We start from the raw sequence: 5,691 nt of genomic DNA, 5'->3' as shown, positions 1-5,691 counted from the left end.
AAACTCAACTGTTTAACTCTAGGGGAGTTGGAAAATGAGCCTATTTTCAAAAATAGTGGAGTGTTCCTTTAAGGCAGCATCCCAGTAGTTGTCTTGAATCTATTGATTCCAATAGGCAAATGTAAACTACCCACCAGGGTAGTTTACATTTACATTTATGCATTTTGGAACAGACACTTTTATCCAAACCAACATATAGTGCATTCAAACAAGGTACACATTTTATAAGTTCTTGTTTTACCTGGGAATCAGACTCATGGCCTTGGTGTTAAAGGGATACTCCACCCCAAAATGAAAATTTTGTCATTAATCACTTACCCCCATGTCGTTCCAAACCCGTAAATTTGTGCAAGCTTTGGAGGTGTTGATGGAAGCGATTTACTGGATTTATGCTTTGATAATCGTACTGAATATTATCCAGATGTAGTTTTTGATAAAAATTTGATTTTCTCACCTTTTTCCTCAAAATTATGAATTTTTTATGAAACCTACCTATATTCAAATGTTGATAAAAAAAGAATGCTTTAAGCTCTGTTTTTTAAACCAGATTTTTTTTGTTTAAAAGTGATCTTTATCTTTTGATCTGATCTTTATTTTGGTGTATTGCATATTCAAATATTCATACGGAAAGAGTTAATGACAAAATTTTCATTTTGGGGTGGAGTAACCCTTTAACAAATAAATAAATAAATGAATAAAAGAAAAACATTTCTAAATAAAATAAACATTTCCTTAAATTAAGATAATTATTTAATTATTAAAATAAAATAATCATAATTATATATATATATATATATTTAGTTTAACTTGATGTACTAAAGTAACTAAAAATGCAATAAAGTTTAACAGAAAATATGTAAACAAAAACACACTACAAAATTAGTAGAACTTTAACTAAAATGAAAATGGAAAATATAAAAATAAAAAAATAAAGCATAATATTAACAAAAAACTATAACAGTATCTCAGTGATACTAAAACAATGGTTCCCACAGTTTTTAACCAATGAATTCTCATGAGTTCTTTTGAAGAAGAAAGACTGAAATAGTATTTTCTTGTAAAACTTAATCCAATAATCTTTGTTTTATTTACAACTTCGAAAAAATATTTTTTTAAAGTGTGGATAAGGGGTTTAAAGTAACCATCTAGACTGATTTCTATTTGTATATCGGGTGCCACTTTTGAATTATCTGAAGTTATTGATTAGTGCACAACTGTAGAGAGAGATGCAAGTTTGACTATTGCTCAAGAAAACCTTAAACCAGTGTATTGAACTTTCTGCATAACATAGTGAACACCGGTTGTGATTCTGACATGATACCTGAAATTACTGTGTAATTGTGTTTTTTAATTCAATTAAATTTAGCCATCTTGTCTGCTAGATGTTAAAACAGAAGAAAAAGTGGTTTTGAGATCAATAAGAATGCTAACTGTTATCTTTTTTTTTTTCCATTATAGACTTTCTAAGCTTTCAAGGACTGCATGGAGAAACATCGTTCCTGAAAGCACCAGAAATTCCCTTGATCTAAGCCCCAGATCTGTTTGAATCCCGCTGATCCCGCAGCAGTCCGGCGAGATGCAGGAGGTTCGCAATAATTGGAACTGGCTTCTCTAGTTTTGGAGACACAATGTAAGTCAATTTTCTCGTAATCACCATAATTAGTTCCCCTTGTTGAAAATCCATTCGCATTGTCCGTCCTCAGCGGATGCTGTGCTACTCTGCGATACCCAAAGTGGTTGCCATGGAGACGCTAATACACTCGCACAAATAGTGACACATTTGAAAGTCATTTCACTTTTTTTCATTTGTGGGGCATCTACCGCGCACACACACGCACACACATCCAAGATTAAAAAATAAACGCTCATGCAATAGCGCATCTGTAATCAGAGGGAATTCACTGGTGAAATGACTGAAAAAAATCATTTAGGAATACGATTCGGGTTTGCACGTACGCTGCAAAATTTCATGACATTATTATTGTATTTTCTTACAGCAGATGCGACTTGCAGCTTTAAAGCGGTCAATGTTGAAGATCCCACGCTCACGACCGAGACTACAGCCAGAGGAGCAACTTTTCCCATTTCTTGACACAATGAATGGGCATGACATCTCCGGCTGGTTAACCCGAGGTAACCGGAGCTGACTGCTGTACTAGTTATTTCTCCTCTACATCTCTCGCTCCCTCTCTCTCTCCCTTTGTCTTCTCTTAGCTGCTGTAGTTTTCCACAGCACACTTGCAGCATGTTACAAGTAAAAATCCTGCAGCAAAAGCCAGCAGAGACAAAAACAGCCACTCCCCGGAGGAGCTCTGTACAATACGGACATACACATGTACAAATGCACATGCACTTCAGCGTTGTCAATGCAGCACTGACAACCTACAGCGATCAATACTTCTTGGCACCAGATGCTGAGCGGTTTGAGGAGACCTATAGTGGGTTGGGCAGGATGACCACAATCTTATATCACGATGTGACAAATGCTATATCACACTAACTGCATATAAGAATATAGTTATTTTTTCTTCAAATTCAACAGAAAAATATTATTTATGTATTAATGCAATCCTGATGTAATGCGTCATTTGGGATAATCCATATTTAACACATTTAATTCTTTTATAAAAAAGGTTTATATATGCCAGCAGAGACAAAAACAGCCACTCCCCGGAGGAGCTCTGTACAATACGGACATACACATGTACAAATGCACATGCACTTCAGCGTTGTCAATGCAGCACTGACAACCTACAGCGATCAATACTTCTTGGCATCAGATGCTGAGCGGTTTGAGGAGACCTATAGTGGGTTGGGCAGGATGACCACAATCTTATATCACGATGTGACAAATGCTATATCACACTAACTGCATATAAGAATATAGTTATTTTTTCTTCAAATTCAACAGAAAAAGATTATTTATGTATTAATGCAATCCTGATGTAATGCGTCATTTGGGATAATCCATATTTAACACATTTAATTATTTTATAAAAAAGGTTTATATATTAATACAGTAATGTGGTAATATTAAATAAAATAAAAAAGGTTTATTTATTTAATACAATCATGTCTGATTGGCATAATTTATATTTAATATATTTAATTAATATGTAAAATAAAAGTTTGTATATTAATATAATCATGTGGAAATGCGTATTTTGGGATAATCTATCTTTAACACATTTAATTATGTTTTTTATAAAGGTTTATATTTCAATACAGTAATGTGGCAATATTTATTACATTTAAACTAAAATAAAGGTTTTTATATTAATGCAATCATGTATTAATGCATATTTTGGCATAATTTATGTTTCATATATTCAATTAATCTGTGAAATAAAGATTTATATATTAATACAATCATGTGGTATTATCTATTTTGGAATAATCCATATTTGTTATATTTAATTAATCTATATAAAAGGTTTATATATTAATATAATCTTGTGGAAAAGCATATTTTGGGATAATCTATATTTAATATATTTGATTTATCTATGAAAAAAGTTTAAATATTATTACAATCATGTGTTAATACCTGTTTTGGGATAATATATATTTAATCTATAAAAAAATTGTACATTAAAACAACTATGTGATAATACACATTTTAGGATAATATATATTTAATATATTTCAATTGATAATTTTCCCTTCTTATTTGGAACTTGATGGAAGCTGACCAAAAGATTATTCAAAACAATTGACAAGTCATACTCTTTCTCTCTCTCTATACTGCATATATATGTAGTTGAGATATTTTTAATATAATAAAACAGACAATGTAGTGATGTACACCTATGATGCACATTAATTTTTTTTTTTTACATTAATGAAGCAAGTTATAAAGTTGCTTGGCAACCGTATACAGTTAACTTAAAGCCCCTTAACAACAAGTTCCTCATCTTGACTGGTTTGAGACACAAATCTACCACGTTATAATCTGAAAATCTCTACAGGTTAACAGCTCATATAGTGCAGGTTAAAGCAGCAGCGAGCGCTCACAGAAGTTGACCTCAGATTTCCCATCAGGCCGTGCGTGACACATCAGAACCAGAAACACAGGGCACGAGTCATGCTTCACTTCAAAATGCACCAACCTGCGTCCGCCGCTGCTTTACTCTCCTCCCTCACGCCGTTCAGAGCCAGATGAGACTGTCTGAATGAAGGCCCTCCATTGCACTGGGACTCGAGAGGAGACCGGGGCGAGAGAGGTAAACCCGGTCTCCACTGCTGTTAGCATACGCTCCGGTCTAAAACAGACCGAAGACTCGCTCTCATTCACTCGAGCCACACAAAGACTCATTAGCTGCAGCCGGCGGAGGGCTGGAGATTGTGCACAGCGACGCCTGCCTGAGAGATCACATGGGTGGGAGAGAGAGAGAGAGAGAGCTGTGCCTGTGCTCCTGCAGATATTTTTACCATCATCAGAGGGAGGGAGAGAGAGAGTGAGAGGGAAAACAGACAGCGGAGAGACAGTCGATAGCAGGCACAGCACCATAATCTGTAGAGGTGAATGAGGGCAACCAGAAATGAGCCAAAAACACTCATATTAACAGTCAAACACACACACTTGGGCTCAATGGGATTTGTGCTAATGAACTTGTGCTGCACTTGTGCTTCATAAATACTCCTTTCCAGGCGGGTGATGTGACTCACAGGCAATCTCGCATTCAAACATATTAAACATCAGAGCTGGATGCTGTAATTGAATATACAGTGTGATGGTAGAAATGCATGAGCTGGTATTTATTGCACTGTACTGTATACACTACATGTTTTTGAAGTCGCTTTTGCTCACCAAGTCTGCATTTATTTAATTACAAATACAGTAAAAACAGCAATATTGTGAAATATGACAATTTTAAATAACTGATTTCTATTTGAATATATTGTAAAATGAAATTTATTCCTGTGATGCAAAGCTGAATTTTCAGCATCATTACTCCAGTCTTCAGTGTCACATGATCCTTCAGAAATCATACTAATATGCTGATTTGCTGCTCAAGAAACCTTTCTTTTTATCATCAATGTTAAAAGCGGTTTTCTTCAGGATTCTTTTATGAGTGGTTTTGCTGAAATAGAAATCTTTTGTAACATTAAAAATGTCTTTACTGTCACTTTTGATCAATTTTATTTTAAAGGGGTCATATGATGTTGCTAAAAAGAACATTATTTTGTGTATTTGGTGTAATGAAATGTGTGTATGCGGTTTAAGGTTAAAAAAACACATTATTTTCCACATACTGTACATTATTGTTTCTCCTCTATGCCCCGCCTTTCTGAAACGCGTCGATTTTTACAAAGCTCACCGGTCTGAAAAGCGAGGTGTGCTCTAATTGGCCAGCTATCCAGTGCGTTATGATTGGCCGAATTCCTCAAGCGTGTGACGGACCCCGGGCTGGACTCCGCTTCGTCCACGGTGAAAGCCGATCCGGCGATCCACAGCGTGAAGTTGATGTATTTCCTCAGCGACCAGCACGGATCAGCTCCAGGCATGACGAAGCGATATCGTCCTCTTTTGGAAGACCAAACAAAGTTTCGCTTTCACAGCGAAGCACACAGCGCCTTCACGACATGGCGGCGGCGGCAACAATACTACAGTGAGAATAAAAGTTACGCCTTCTTTCTTTGCGTGAACATTTGGGCGGCGTTATGCAAATCTTCCCACATCGTGACGTA

General features: G+C 35.7%; 1 protein-coding gene and 1 long non-coding RNA gene across 7 annotated transcripts in view; one reads left to right on the top strand and one right to left on the bottom strand.

Moving 5' to 3' along the window:
* LOC107674774 (uncharacterized) overlaps positions 1-2,497 on the top strand; it is a 9,396-nt gene extending 6,899 nt beyond the window's left edge. For 2 of the 3 annotated variants that reach the window (XR_001632534.1, XR_001632533.1), the window contains 3 exons: positions 1,459-1,630; positions 1,998-2,133; positions 2,215-2,497. This is a non-coding gene — a long non-coding RNA (uncharacterized LOC107674774). The remainder of the gene's footprint in view (positions 1-1,458; positions 1,631-1,997; positions 2,134-2,214) is intronic. The other variant, XR_001632535.1, reaches the window with a different exon arrangement.
* The window catches only part of LOC107674773 (cysteine/serine-rich nuclear protein 3-like), a 61,335-nt gene that overhangs the window by 15,688 nt on the left and 39,956 nt on the right, over positions 1-5,691 (bottom strand). For 2 of the 4 annotated variants that reach the window (XM_016468875.1, XM_016468876.1), the window contains exon 3: positions 4,110-4,362. The exons of 1 other annotated variant lie outside the window; for it this stretch is intronic. The gene's annotated coding sequence lies outside the window, so the exon portion shown is untranslated. Of the gene's footprint in view, positions 1-4,109; positions 4,364-5,691 lie in introns of those variants that run through there. One more of the 4 variants, XM_016468877.1, reaches the window with a different exon arrangement.

This window comes from Sinocyclocheilus anshuiensis, unplaced genomic scaffold (genome assembly GCF_001515605.1).
Source record: "Sinocyclocheilus anshuiensis isolate Anshui unplaced genomic scaffold, SAMN03320099.WGS_v1.1 scaffold680, whole genome shotgun sequence".
Classification (NCBI taxonomy): domain Eukaryota; kingdom Metazoa; phylum Chordata; class Actinopteri; order Cypriniformes; family Cyprinidae; genus Sinocyclocheilus; species Sinocyclocheilus anshuiensis.
This window is presented reverse-complemented; position numbering and strand designations above follow the sequence as displayed.